Genomic DNA, 15,933 nt, shown 5'->3' with positions numbered 1-15,933 from the left:
GCCGAGTCATCTTACCTCCGTGCCTGAGAGAAAGTCCCAGGGCTTCCCCTGGGGTACCAGGGCTGGTACCAGGGCCTGTCTTTTCATGTTCCTTGTTCAACCCCTGATTCTGTGAGTTCCTTCGGTTTCTTTTTCCTAGGATCCCACACTTCACTGGAGTTGGCCAGAGTCCCTTTCTGGTGAAAGTTGATGGAAGTTTCAGGTTGTAGGAGCCCCACTGGACACAGGCCATCCTGACCGATAAATGAAGAGAAGATGATCAGCGGTCCAGCAGGGTTTGTCCTAAAGGGAAAGACCAAGGGCAGCATGAGTTCAGAAGAACTCTCTGCGAAGCCCTGCAAATGGGGGAGAAAGTAACTATTTGTGCTTTTATTCATTTCCCCCAACCTCAGGAATTTCTGAATGAATTAGTTGGAACATGGATTATTTTAGGTTCCCAGCATTTAAACTAGTCTTGTATTATGATTGATGGTAGGATATATAAGGTATCAATAAGCCTTGATGTATTAATTTTTAAAAGTTGAAAAACTTAACGAGGCACTAAAATATAAAAGCAAGCCTGAGTTCCCATCAGAAATATTGATTATATACTTGTCAGATAGGTTTCTTTTAAATGCCCAAACTCAGATGCTCAGATTAAAGAGATGTCTACTATTCATGGCCGAATGTTTTCAACTATAATGTGTCTTGAGGACCTACTCTCTGCCTGTCACTCTGCTGAGAGGTGCATCTTAGGGAAGAAAATACGTGTGCTTCTTGCCATTGGGCACCTTACACAGTGACGGTGAAGGTATTTCAAAAGTCCCCAAACAATTAAAAAAATTTTTTGTGGGTATTTTTTGTCTCCTGAGGCCATACTTTCATTCTGTAATAGCTAATTATTAGCTACTTTCAGTAGCATTTCTGGGTAACGTATGACCAAATGTTATAGAATGAACGAGATGTCAACATACTAGGAGTGACTGAGAGTTCGTTTGCTATGTTTTTATTTTGATTACTTTTAAAAAATGTACTCATGTGTATCCATTAAAAAGGCAGTATCATATATCAATGTTTGCTAATAAATAGACATCATTTGCAATAAAGTATCTAATTTAAGTGGAATTGGGCCTCAATATTTTCCCCAAGTGATCAAAAAATAGTAAATATAATTTTCATTTTTAATCTTGTATATAATGCATGATTTATTTTGAATAATTAATTTTAGTAGCTACTGACACCTAGAAGGGATTATTTAACAGTTTTGGGGGGGAAGGGTATGAACTAAGTTTCAAAAATACTTCTAATGAGAAAATGGTTAGGAATAGCTAAGGTTTTCCTAGCTTAGAAAATCTGGGGGCAGACAAAATGAGAAAGCTGGCTTGACGTGCTATATCTCCCCAAAAATCATATTGTGGAGCTGCAGTTACTTTTCAACTAGAAGAAATAAAATTGTCCATCTTCAGAATATGCAGAGTATCCAACTTGCAACTAATCCTGAATTTCAAATCAATAAGGTTTAATATTTCACCAGTAATCATAGGTTGAAATCAATGCTGTCACGGCTCTTTGGAAGAATAGAAGCTTATGAAACAAAGAATTGAAGGCAATCATCCAAGGCTGAAATAAAGAAATATGCTTTGCAAGGGCTTTTGTGAAAGGAAAACACATGGCAGCTCCACCCATCCCCCCCACCAAGGTTTTTTCCTTTGTTTCAATGTTAGGTCCTGGTGGCCCAAGAAAATGGTTTCAAAACACTCCATGGCAGAAGGAGCAGGGACGTCACCAGCCTCCTGGGTGTTTGAGAATGAGCCAGGAGATGAGTTCTTTCAAACTGGGAACCCTGATGTTTATGCTGATAAACTATGGAACCTGTATCAGTTAGTTTTTACTGCATAACAAACTACCCCAAAATGAAATAGGTGCAAATAATAGCCAATTGTCCCACTCAGGTGTCTGTGGCTTGGTCTGGGCTCTTAGCGGGACAGTTTTTCTTGTGTCTGCTTGGTTCCAGGTTCACTCAGTCTGCAGTCAGTGGCTGGGTTGACCAGGGCCTGGCCAGTCGAAGTTGGTGTCAGATGCGACAACGAGCTTCTCTTGCGAGTTGTCTCTCATCCTCCTGCAGGCTGGCCTGGGCTTGCTCTTTGCAGGATTACAAGACGTGGAATTAATGCAAGGCCTCTTGATGCCTGGGCCCCAGATTTTCAGACTGTCCTTTCCACTTCATTCTTTTGCCTTAATTAAGTCATAACAACAACTCGAATTCAAGGTATGGAGAAGCAGGTTACACTTCTTGAAGGGAAGTGACTCTCTCAAAGATCCAAGGACTGTGGCCATTTTTCACTCTACCACAGAGCCATTCTTAGCACTAGTCAATTCCCGAAAGGGCATCAGACTTATGGCAGTTACATACCATTGGAAACACCATCTCCCCAAGGAGGGCGCCATGCCTGGATGGAGCAAATGGCTTGGATTGGAAGTGCTTCATGATGATCTCCTACACGGTTTTCATACCACTTGACAGAAGGAGAAAATACCAATCAGTCTTCCTCTGAGATCTCCAGGGGCAGGTCTTAAGAAGAAGAAACAAAGAGAACAGGATCTTCATTGTAGAATGAAACATTATGGCGATCAATTTCTAAATGGTCAGTTCTCAGGGGAGGTGACACCTTCCATCATGAGAAAGCTGAGGGGATGGCTCCAGCACTCCAGCTCTGAGCGCTCTGTGGAGTAAAAACTACTGCAAAGGAAACGTTCCATCTGGGCAGCTGGTAAAGTCTGGGAATTCCCGGATGTAAACACACAGCTTGGGGGATGATGTCACTTAGGCATGGGCGGGGGGCCTGTGTGATGGCCAAGCCCTGTAAATCCAGCTGTGTCAGCCACCACCACCAGGTGGGTTGGTGCCCTCGAGGGCGCAGGGGTGTCCAGAACTGAGAACGGTAAGAACTCAAGATGGCTGGCTGAGAGCAGCCTCGTCTCATCTGCTGTGTTGGAAATTCGTTCATGCCCTGAAAGTATTTGCTGGCTTTTTAGTTCCCAATAAATAACTAAGTCTTCAGAGGTGACTCCAGAGGTGACCTGGTACCTAAACTGCCCCCAACCCCCCGTTATACTCATAGGATAACAAGCCATTTGTCTGTGCAAGTGTGGAGAGAAAGTAAGGGCTTGCCTAAAGGCTTCCCCAGGGAGCCAGGAGCCCAGCTCTGAACTGCCCGTCCGGCTTTGCCCTTGCCCCGTCTTTTCACCTCCTTGCTCCAGGTGACTGTTGATTCTTGTTCAGCACTTGCAGCAGACAGACATTTGGGTGGCCCTCACATGCCCACCCGGCGTAACTGCCTCTTCTTGAACCTGGGAGGGACCTCTGACTTACTTCGAACAACAGAATACAAAGATGATGAAGGGACGCTCCTGGGATCAGGTCACCTTACATGGCAAAAGTAGGGGAATGCCACTCCTGATCCAGGATTCTGTCTGATGTGAAAATGGGTGGGAGGCAGGTCCCTCATAACAGTGAGGTGACGAGGAAGTCAGCAAGTCAAGGAGAACTAAACTGTGAAGTGCCAAGTGTGGGCAAAGAACAACATCTCGTCAAGGAAACTGCACAGAGAAGATGGAATTTCAAAAGGGTCAATATGGGGAAAGTTGCAGGAATGGGAACCTTTAGAATGTCACTGGCATTGTGGCCTGGGCCGGAGCCCCAGCATCCACTGAGATCAAATGCTATCTGTTCTGCAAAGCTTTCTTTGAATGGCCTCCACCCCAACTTAAAAGTTAAATGTCACCCTCTCTTCATCCTGTAGTTCTTGCTTTGTGCCTCTATTACAATCGATTTAATTTGCCTCTTACTTAGTCAATTACTTACTTTAGATTTTCAGCTCCTCCAGAGAAAGCCACGTGTCATGCTCAGCTTTATTTTTTAGTCACACCTTCCTGACGTACACAAGGAACCTTGAAGTAATAACTGGCTAGTGCTTACCTGATGGATTTAACCAGCAGGCCATGTGTATGGCAATTCGATCGTCAACACATTGCCACAGACCAAAAATTTTGCCCTGTGGGACCACACAGAGCAATTTCTCACTCTGGAAACGAATAGTTCTTCCACCAACCCAGCCTATAACTCAACGTTGGGAACTCCATCACTCATGGGACAACGTCCATGCCCTGAAACTCTCTGAGCTTCTGTAACTCCCTTTGTCCTCACGGAGCAGTGGAGACTGTGTTTTCTCGTTCCTTCTGTGTCACTCTCCAGATATTAGGAGATGGCCATCCTTGCCTTTCCTTGGGTAAATATCATTTGTCACCTAGTGTGGTGGCTACATCTGTCACTGGTATTGTCCCCCTCCAGTGAATTGTCTCTTATGTCCTAAAATGCAGTGCTTGACCTGAACCTGGGTCTCTCTCAGCCCACCACGTCGCAGGATCAGAACTACTTTTGGTGGGGACCCCGAGTGTCGACTAAGGCAGTCCAAAATCCCTTGGGTTTGTTTTTGGCTACAGAAAATCATGGAAGCCCAGCATGCGTGGGGCCAGGTCCTCTCTCCCTGAACTGCTCCTAAGCCAAGATTCTTACACTCTCTATTCCTCATTTTGGAATACACTAAATCACTTTACATCCATTCCTATTACATTTCTTCTTGATGGTTTTGGGGCCGTTGGTCTAGCAGGATAACATTTCGGATCCTGATTCTTCTGTTTAATGTATTAGCATCCCTCCCACATTCATGTCAGTCAATGTTCTAATAAGCACGCCTCCTATAATACTGCTCAAGACACTGATGAGCTTGCTGAACACATCAGGGCCAAAAACAAAGCCCTGGGGCGCACGGCCATGGTCCTCTCTCTAGGTGGACATCACTCTGTTAATCAACACTTTGGATACGCTTGTCTGGCCAGCTACAAATTCATTTAGCTGTACTCCAATCCCACTCCCATTTCTCCCTCTTGTCCACAAGAATATCCTGTGCAACTCTGTCAAGTGCCTTGCTGAAATCCAGATCCACTGATCAACCAGCCTAATAACCCTATCAGGAGAGGAAACGAGATTAGATTGGGGTGACTTGTCTTTAGAGCGGCCAGCCTCTTGGCAGTCACTGTTTGTCCCCGAGCTCACAGATCAACCCGTAATGATTAGTTCTCATGTTCTGCCAGGGATCAATATTAAGCTCACTGGTCTGTTTTTCACAGAATATTCCTTCCTCTCCATGCTCTACCTCCTTATCTTGAATCCCTCTGCCAGCCCTTTTGAAAACGGAACCCTTTGCCTGTCTTAAGTCTGAGGACTCTTTCCTTTTTTCCTGATTTCTTGAATAATCTTTATGTCTTCTGTCACATTCAGGTCTCCTGATAATTCCTGGGGATCTCTTACTGTCCCCCAGCCTTGGTTTACTCCTCTGGGGAAAATGATGCCAATCTTATGTAACCCCTGGGTCACTTTGAGCACCAGATAAAGAAATATGTGTGAAAGCTCCTTACACAAGCCCAGCATAGAGTGGATAGTTGTTAATTGAATAAACTACAAAGAACCATATAAAGAATTTAACTATAATTGCATGAGATACTCACAGATACCCACAGAATACATTTCTAGAAAGCCAAATAAACTACTTTGAATTTCACTGTATGCTCTCATAATTTCAGAAAGATGTTCCTCAAAGAATCTAAAAATCTTTGGCCCGATTGTCAATTCAAAATGAGCTTACCCTAAAATCGGATTTAATAGAAACCTAAGGTACACCCCAATTGCTTATTTCTACTTAAGGAAATTTAAGACTGTTGATATAGTTTGCACCACTGTTTTTTGCTGGTTGAAATGGATAAATTGAATGATGAGGTTTTGGATCAAATAGATCCAGGTATTTGAAACCTGGAAAAAAAAAATTCAGCTAGAGAGAGAAAGGGTGAGGGAGATCTATTGGAAAAGCATTTCTCAATGGAAATGGAATTTGCATGATAGGTGTTAATTACAGTGTTGCTACTGTTAATTGGCAAATTGCCCAGAAGTAGCAACAATGTCTGTTATTTCAATCAAACTGACAGTCTTCATCCTTGCTGCACAGAGTACGATCTTTACTCTTCTAGAAGTAAAATAAGTTTTAGGCTGGAAGGGACTCAAGCATTCAACCTAAGTTAACACCCTTCTGCTATAGAAGGGGAAACCGAGACACCTAGAAGCTAAGTGACTTGCTCAAGTGGACCCACTGGGGGATGGCCCAGCTGGAGCTCACAGCAGGGTCTCCCGACTCCAGGCCTGTGCCATTTGCAATGATCTATAGCTGCACTGATAGGTCTGGGATCTTTGGGGTGACCCGTTGTAGGTCCATGCTTCCAATTCCATTGGATGGTGTCCAGAAAAAAAAAAATCCCACATGTGGTTGTCATCCATGCTCTTTCTGCCATTTAACTTAGTCCTTGGAAATGTGAAAGCTTCAACTCTGGGCTGTCTGGTGCCCAAGGCAATGTGGATGCGAAGATGACAATGTGCATCTCTGTGATGCACAAATTAAAGCTGATTGATAGAAGGCCACGGATAAGATGTCACATCTTATAGATGTGGATGGGCCACGGGGCCAGTGATAAAGTGAGACTGGTGGGCTCTGACATCCGTGCAGCCCAGCCTTATTATTGACAGTGGGAGATAGTATTGATTGAGCTGCCAAGATGATCCTATTATGCAATTAGAATATTAGATTTGCATTTTTAATTCCTTTAGAAGAAATTGGCCTGAGGCAATTATGGCAGGAAAATATTAAGATGGATCCAGCTTCTTCGAAAATAACTCAGAAGCTTTTAGGAAGATGCAGTCATTATCAGAGAAAAGTTTGACTTATACAAAGGGGTAATAAGGAAGCAATAAAAACACAAGGCTAGGCAAGTCTGAAAGGGCTTGTTTTCCAAGGTTTCCCCTGTGAAGAAGAGTAAAACTACCTGACCCTAGGACACAATTCAGACCAGTTTGGGTATCGCTTGTATTCTGTGTGAAATCCCCTGCACGCTGCACTTTGGGCTTCTCATTTGGGCAGATTTCCAGAATTCGTCCCACAGCGTCTGGGCAGAGTTGCATTCCCATGCTCCTGCTGCGGACGCATTTCCTCTGTCGGTTTCTCTTTAAAAAACTTTCCACCAGGGTTTTTGTGGTGGCTTGGCTCCATGGACAACTGAAGGCAGTCCTCCTTCCTCTGAGATAATATTTTTTAAATGGTAGACTCAATTTATAATGGTTTATGGAGAAATCTTTAAAATCCGAGGTACTAGCAGATGGTTCTCAAACCCTAAACTGCCTCCTTTTGGAGTGTGGATGGCTCTGGTTCCATTAGGGCTGTCTGGGCTGGATCTGTGGTCCCAACTATTCCTGAGCCCTTGGGAAAATTTCTGGGTAAGCTGAAGCCACAGCTAGGTGATGTCCTTATGTTCAGTGTAGGAGTCAGTAAACTTTTTCTGTTAAGGATCAGATAGTAAATACTTCAGGCTTTGTGGGGCCACCTCCGGTCTCTGTCTCATGTCCTTGTAATCCATTCAGGTCACTTGACAAAATCTGGCTATAGGCTGGATTTGGCCTGCAGGCCACAGTTTGCTGACCTCCGGTTTGGTGGACAGCACACGTAGACCAAATCATTCCCTTGGGATTATTATTTGAATGCCTTCTAAATAGCAGATACTCATGCTTTCAAGGGGAAAAGATGTGGCTTCTGTCGTTTGGAGTTTCTGATATAGTGGGAGAGGCGAGCATGCAAGAAGTTATAATAAAACAGGATAATTGGTATAATGAAGGGAAGGACACAGCAGAGAGTCAGTCATATCGATACCCATCACCTCCTCCACCAACACCAAAAAGAACACAGCAACAATCGAAATCTACTAGGGTTCAATGCTAAGGGTTTTCCATAATGCAATGGAGGAGGAAGGTAAAAGCTGTTTAGGGAAATCCAGAAAAGCTTTCCAGAGGTCATTGCATTTGAGTTAAGATTGGAAGGAATAGGCATTTGAACAAAGAAGGGGCAGCATTATAAGGGCAAAAGGGTAGAGGAGAACACTGGGTGTTTGGTGCCTTTGCTCAATAGCTAAGGGTCTATGTGATGAAGGTTGTTAGCCAAACTGGCCCCGGGAGAAGGTCTGATGCACGGATGCCCTATTGACCATGACAAAGCCCATCCAGTGGCGGTATTGCAGGATGGAGCTAGGATGGAGACACAGGGGCTTGGGGGAGGTCGATTTATGCTCAATATGAAGAGGACATTTAAAGTCACGGGTTGGTTCCATTTGTCCACTCAGCAGACATTTATCAAGTTCCTGTTTGTGATGGACATGGCCTTGGATGCTGGGGCCATAAGGAGCTTGAGAACAAAACCTGCTCTCCAGAGGCTCACGGGGGAGCCCGAAGGTGGATACCTTTGGAGGAGGTGAATTCCCTAGAAGTATGTGGCTGTGAATGGGGAGAGTGACGTCATGAATAAATATGAATAATGTAGCGAGGATACCCGGAGCGACTTAGAGAGGCTTTGAGAAGGTTTAGTCTCTTGGAAAACACAAATTGCTGAGCAGAACTTATGCTCCTCATAGACTTTGCAAAGGTAAACTTGCTCCTAGCCTTTCTGCGCAAAATATCAGATTCATTTAGTCCCCGGGTTCTGTTGAACATTTTTTACCTGATCTATTCGTTTCCCAGGACTGCTGTAACAAATTACCACAAATCGAGTGGCTTAAAACAACAGAAATTTATGCTCTGGCAGTTTTGAAGGCTAGAAGTTCAAAATCAAGCTGTCAATAGGGCTGGTTCCTTCTGGAAGTTCACGATGAGGGAGAATCTCTTGCATGCCTCTCTCCGGGCTTCTGATGGCTGCCTGCAATCCGTGGCATTCCTTAGCTTGTAGCTGCATTCCTCCAATCTCTGCCTCCACCTCACATGCCTTCTTCCCTGTGTGTCAGCTCCCTCTGCTTTTCTCTTATAAGGATACCTGTCATCCTAAATCCAGGATGATGTCATCTTGAGATCCTGAGCTTAATTATATCTGTAGAGACCCTTTTTCCAAATAAGATCACATTCACAGATTCTAGAGGTTAGGGCTTAGACATATCTTTTTGGGGGCCCCAAAAGGTAGCCCTATTCAACCCATGACACTGGAGAAATAATAACCCTTGTGATTGTTAAAGACCATGCTGGTTGCATCCAGGTTGCTGACTATGTGGTGGAGAGATGAGGACAATCTCCAAGTGATGGGGTTTGTCCCTGTCCTCTCTGGGGGGAACGAGGGCACTTCTGTGGGGTGTAGCTTCAGAGTGACTTCAAGGCAAGAGATCAGCATTGTGAATGCAGGGGCTCACGGGAATTGAGGCACAGCAGTGTTCGCCCCTGAGGCCAGCTGCTTCAAGCACAGCTGCTCATGGAGCTCAAAGTGGGACTGTGGGCAATGTCACCCTGCAATCCAAAAGACAAAGATGAATGGAGTAAAAATGTAGTACTCTTGATTTATCAAATGATTCTACCTAATGAATCCATGACATTCAATAGAAACCACATTAGCAATTTCTGTTCTGGTCTTATCCTCCCGAAAGCCCCCGAGGTCCACCCCAGTCCCCACATGATCCATTTAGGAGAAAAAGAATGCAAAGTTTAAATAGATTTTTTTTTTTTTTTCTAAGTGTGAAATGCTTGGACAAAAGAATGCAAAGCCAAGTGCAGAGATGGCAAAGAGACCTGGCTTCTTTTTACTATTATGGAGCTAGCGAGGTGATTATTACGCAACCCAGTAGAAAAACCGAGGTCCTCATCAGTTAATTAGAGCAACAATACGGTGTTTGGAAAAAGGTTGACTCAGTCTTTCTTAGTTGTTATCGCTGTGGCACGTTCCTGGTAATTTCTGTAACTCTGTTTCTCAATTTCTGGAGCTGTGTCTTTGTTTCCTTGCTATAAACAGCTGACGGGACCCTGGCTCTCAGTTAGTACGAAGCTTTAGTTGCTTAGTTCAGTTCAGCAAATATCCTTAAGCACCCCCTCTATCCCGGGCTCCATGGCTCAGGACGGGGATTAAGATGCTGAATAAAATTATTTAGATATAAGGTGGAACATGTGAGGTCTTCTCCTCTGAGTATCCTAAAGATTTAATCTCCTGTATATGTGTCAGATTTATTTTTATTTTTTATTTATTTGTGTGTTTCAGAGAGAGGGAGAGATGGAAGAAGGGGCAGAGGGAGAGGGAGAGAGAGAATCTTAAGCAGGCTCCACGCCCAGCACGGAGCCCCACATGGGGCTCGATCTCACAACCCTGAGCCAAAATCAAGAGTTGGATGCTTAAGGGACTCAGCCACCCAAGCACCCCCCCCCACCCCATAGGATTTATTTTTGATGTGTGCTTTTGAATGGTAAAGAAATGGAGGAACTGTGGGTGAAGTCAATCCTCTGAAACTTTAACTTGGGGTCCTCACCTTCTTCAGCTTTCAGTCAATAGGAATAATTGCCTTAAGCCCTCCTCTCTCTAGGTCTTTTGAAGGAAGCACAAGATGTTAATGCGATGATGCTCTTTCCAGCAAATAGCACCATTAATTGGGTCTTTGCTATTTTCTGTATAGACTGAAGCTTGATTTGGGTGTCAGCAAGTTGAAACTCCAGCACATCCATCTTTCCTGTAAATTCAGCTATACCTTCCCCCATTAATTGTAGTCAATACGGCTGCTTTTCATCAAGATTCTGTAAGAAAGGGAAACATGGAAGAAGCATCTTTGCATTTCCTTTAACTTCTAGAATCAGTGCGGCCCAGTAGAAATATGAAGCAATGGAAGTTAAAATTGTCTAATGAAGAGATAAAATTAATTTTAATGGTATCTTTTATTTAACACAATATCCAAAATATTATAATTTCAAAATGCAATCAATATAAAAATTATTGAGATATTTTATGTTTTTTTTTCATATTGAGATTTCAAAATCTGGTGTATTCTTTACATTTATGGTGCAAATTGATTTGGACCAGCCACATTTCAAGTGCTCAATAGCCTCGTGTGTTTAGTGGTTATCGCACTGGAAATTGCAACTCATTATAGGTGCATCATATATCAGCATTAGCTTTCGATGAAAAGAATATATCAGTCTTTTTAAAGAAGCACCGAGGAGTTACAGTGGATTACTTTGTGTGAAGTTTAGGACTATGTTTCTATGTTTATTTGACAGAGAGAGACACAGTGAGAGAGAGAACACAAGCAAGGGGAGTGAGAGAGGGAGAAGCAGGCTTCCCGCTGAGCAGGGAGCCTGATGCGGGGCTCGACCCAGGCACCCTTGGGTCTATGTTTCTTGAGAAGAAAAACTTTGTGAGAGTTTTTACTGTAAAAATATCTTCAAGATTGAGTGTGAGTGTGTGTGTGTGTCTGTGTGTGTGTGATGTGTAATAGAGACTTATATTTTAATGTTTTATCAATACAGAACATGAATTGATAACTGGCTTCACTATGTACTGGTTGCTACTCGAGCCTAAAACCAATTAAAGGCTAGCAGTGTCAGTGTTATAGCTACTAGTATCTAATAAGAATTATTGCACAGGGGCGCCTGGGTGGCTCAGTCTGTTAAGCGTCTGCCTTTGGCTCAGGTCACGATCTCAGGGTCCTGGGATCAAGTCCCACGTAGGGCTCCGGGCTCAGTGCAGAGTCTGCTCCTCCTTCTCTCCTCCCCCTGCTTGTGTGTGCTCGCTCTCTCTCTCGCTCACTGTCTCTTTCAAATAAATAAATAAAATCTTTTTTTAAAAAAGATTTATTGCATAATTATTAGAAAAAGCAAGACGGGTCAGGCTACAGAGAGCGCACAGGGAGTGTTGTGTGGCTATGCTCATGTGTGGCCCATACATTGTCATGTTGTTGTGAGGGGAAAGAGATTGAGAACTGCCAGTTTGGAGAAGAGAAAGGAAACAAAAATCTGCTTGCTGAGGCCACAAATTTATCACATATTCATGCTTAGTATCTAGTAGCTTGATATTAATTTGGATGGGGTATTAATTTGGATAGTATCATCCTTACTGATCCTCATCCTGTGATGTTCAAGTGCTAAATTCTTTATCATTTTATTTTTGTACTTTTTTTCTTTATAATTTTAAAAGTAAAAGATAAATGGTGGGAACAACAGAGAATCATGTACTGCTGAGTTTCCTAGGGCATCCCACGCTCGTGTAAGACACAAGCTCACATGTGCCCACCCTCCGCACAGACAGCCCGTCCACCCCAGCCCTCCCTGATTCCTTCTCTCACTTGTGAAACAGCCTGTACCACCTTGATTTAGCTCAGCTGTTAATCTAAAATGGCTTGCCAGCAAATGTGCTTGGAGCAACTCAGGAAGTCCATGCCCCCAGGCCCCACCCCCGCCACATTTTCAAGTGCCAGGGGACAGTGGTGCCAGGTGTCACTGGTCAGAATGTCTAGTCCCAGAACATCATAACTGAAAGTGATCTTAGAGGTCCCCTGGTCCAATATTCTTATGTATTAGGAAACTGAGGCACCGAGAAATGCCCATGTTTATGTCATCAATTAGTGGCAGAGCTGGGACCAGAACTCAGGCTCCGGATTCCTGATTCTTATTTAATGCTTTTCATCCTGAGATAATGAAAGGGAAAATTATATAAATCAGGCAATGGTTTGCCAGTCAGAGTCCCTTGATTCCTAAAATCCAGTCTTAGGTATTTCAGAGGGAACTTAAGAAAGGGAATTGGATACACATGTGATAAAAAACCTAAGAAACCACCGGAAAGCCATTAGACAATCAGTGATTAGCTTTAAGAACATTCCATTCCTATCTCTTGGGCTGGAAGGACACTGGGAGGATGTGATATCAAACTGGGGGGCCCCTGGGTGGGGACTGCTGACTAAAGCTGAGAACCTAACGTGGAGGGCTATCAGATAGGAGACGCAGCTACCATTGGAGACCGTTACAGGAGGAGGAAGAAAAACTCTCTAGTCTTACCACTGTCCTCCTATTGGACAAGCCCATTAGATGCCAGTTGGTAAGGGGTGTGGGAAATGCAGATCCCTGTGGCACAAGACAGAGCAGGGCAAAGTTGGGAGGGCATCTGAGAACAGATAGACACCTGACACCACAGCCTTAAAAAATTGTGTGGTTTTACAACAGCTTTATCATCTGCTTATGTTTTAGAACTAATTGTAGAAATCATTTGTGCACCAAGTTCCGAATAACTAAGGTGAGTAGAGATGCCAGTTGAGAAGAAACCTTCGGCCGTAAATGTTCATAATGAAGAGCTGGCCATACTCATCATCCCTTTGGCCTTACTTTGGTCCATCCTCACTCATTTTCGTCTGGAGGTGTTGGACTTCCAAGTTTCTTGTCTGAATCTATAGCTTTGTTCTTCTTGGACAATACACGGTTTCTGCTCATGGCTTCCTGGAAATTGCTTCTATTCGTTTCACAGTTTGGAATTCTGAGGGTGGTTCCTCGGGTACGGGATGAACCAGAATTCATGACCGAAGAGGCAGTCTGGTATAGAGAGGGTTTTTTGGTTTTGTGTTTGTTTTTGGGTTTTCGCAGTACAGTACATTTTTAATTATTTTTTTAGCATTAAATGGTGCATGGCAGGAAAGAGTTAATCTACCCAGCCTCACAGAGAAGTAAATGAAGCATTGAAACATTAGCCTTCTTTGAGGATTTTCTATGTTCCAAGAGCTCTCTTAAATACTTTGCATCTATTAACTCACATGAGCCTCACACTCACCATATTATGTGTAAGAAACAACTAGTTTCCCCAGTTTTCAGGTGAGGACACTTGATGATCACAAGAAATGTTTAAGTATCTTGGCCAAGTTGGCAGGTTGATAAGTTGTGGGGCTGTGTTTGGAAGCCACAGAGCTTGGCTGAAGTGTCCATTTGTTAACCACTCATTTGTGCCTGGCTCTGGCCATGTGGGGCTGGTGTGTGGGTCCTCCCCAGGGTCCTTGCCCTGGTGCCCCAGGCTCTGATGCCCAGAGGGCTGGCGGGATGGCGGGAAAGCTGCTGATGCTGTGATGAGGTGGTGAGTGCCACATTGTTGTAAGGCACTTAGTTGCTAATTGCCATTTAATCACAAGATGAATACAGTTACTTCTTTTCTCCCTCTATCCAAGTGCCAGTGAGATGGTAATTACTTTTGAACTAAGTGCTGAAGATGTGGCTTTGCACAGAGCTAGAGCTAAATGCCACATCCTTTGAGCCACCACATTCCTGGCAACACTTGTTTACCCACGTGGCTAATTAAACACATCGCGTTGATAATAGATGCTCATTCCAAGCTTCCCATTTCCCTTAAATGATGATTTTTCTTCCCTGGGAGACTTGATTTAAACACACACACACACACACACACACACACACACACACACAAGTTGGACTTTATATTTGGTAAATTAACTCAAATTTTTGTAGAGGTGACATTACAGTTTGGTCGACAATTGAAAGAGAAAACTTTGGGGGCACCTGGCTGGCTCAGTTGGTAGAACACGTGACTCTTGATCTCAGGTGTGTGAGTTCAAGCTGCACATTGGGGGTAGAGATTACTTAAAAATAAAAAATCTTACGAAAGGGGTGCCTGGGTGGCTCAGTCAGTTAAGGGTCTGCCTTCGGCTCAGGTCATGATCCCTGAGTCCTGGGATCAAGCCCCGCATCGGGCGCCCTGCTCAGTGGGGAGCCTGCTTCTCCCTCTCTCTCTGCCTGCCACTCTGACTACTTGGGCTCTCTCTCTCTGTCTGTCAAATAAATAAGTAAAATTTAAAAAAAAATCTTAGAAAAAAGGAATAGAAAACTTTGCATTTGAATAGTTCTAAACTTACAATGAGTCAATCTAGTTTGTTTCTCCACAATTCCCTGTTTCCAGCTGTGTGTATGGAGTTTGAAGAGGGGCTGCTTTTTGTTTACTGTTGTTTAAAGTTTGAAGGACATACAAACAGAGCTATATGGAATTTCTCTAAGCATGGGAATACAATCTATTGGCTTATGCTTTTCTAAAGGTATTTCCTCCAGGTGACTTGTAAATGGGTTAGGGTTGATCTACTTTTCACAGAGGGTAATAAAGTGAGCAGATTATGTGACTTGTCCAGAAGAACTCAACAGATGCAGTCCTTGTTTTCTGGCTCCTGGTCAAATGTCACAGGTGATACCTGAGGTTGGGAAGCCTTCAATCTTACAAAGACCTCATCAGTTTTGTCCCGGTTTGGAATAAATGTGCAGATCCAAACTGGGTCATATGAGTAGTAGAGCAGCCAAATGTTTGAAAGCAAGAAATCTGCAACATGAGTGCGACCCCCCAATGGACTTTGTGAGTGATGGAGCCATGTCAAAGGTCCCTAGTGAGGTGGTGGCTAAGTCTTCATTGGTTACGGAGGCCTGGGTTTATGGGTTTTGTGTTAGAACTCCCTGGATTGTTATCTAGGTGCCTTAGCAAACAGCTTCCTAATCTCAGTGTCTTCACACAATAAGGCAGTGGTTCTCAAACTTTAGAGCATTCAGATCTCCTTATTAAGACACAAACTGCTGGGCTACTCTTCCAGGGTCTCTGATTCAGTTTTGACTGGGGCCCAAGAATTTGCATTTTTAACAAGTTTCTGGGTAGTGCTGATGCTGCTTGCCTGGCAAGCGATCACACTGTGGGAATCAGTGCATTACGGGCTTATTTCTTCCTATCATCACGGTCCATTGTGGGTCTTTCTGGCTGAGCAACTCTCTGGGAATGCTCACCTCCAAGTGGTAAGTCAGGGACTTAGGCTCCTTCCCTAGAAGCTCTGCCATTCCCAAAGACCCTGGACTCCTGTTCTGCAGGCAGCTAGTGGGTTGTGGAAGAGAGAGAGCGCAAAGGATTGTGCCAGAAGGTTCTAGGCCAGGCCCAGAAGTGGGACGTATTACTTTTCCTTACATCTCATAGGCTAGGATCAGTCGAGTGGCTCTACCTAATTGCAAAAGGACGCTGGGAACAGAGTTCACCTGGGGCCTCAGGA

The sequence above is a fragment of the Phoca vitulina genome, unplaced genomic scaffold (assembly GCF_004348235.1).
Source record: "Phoca vitulina isolate PV1807 unplaced genomic scaffold, GSC_HSeal_1.0 scaffold95, whole genome shotgun sequence".
Classification (NCBI taxonomy): Eukaryota; Metazoa; Chordata; class Mammalia; order Carnivora; family Phocidae; genus Phoca; species Phoca vitulina.
This window is presented reverse-complemented; position numbering follows the sequence as displayed.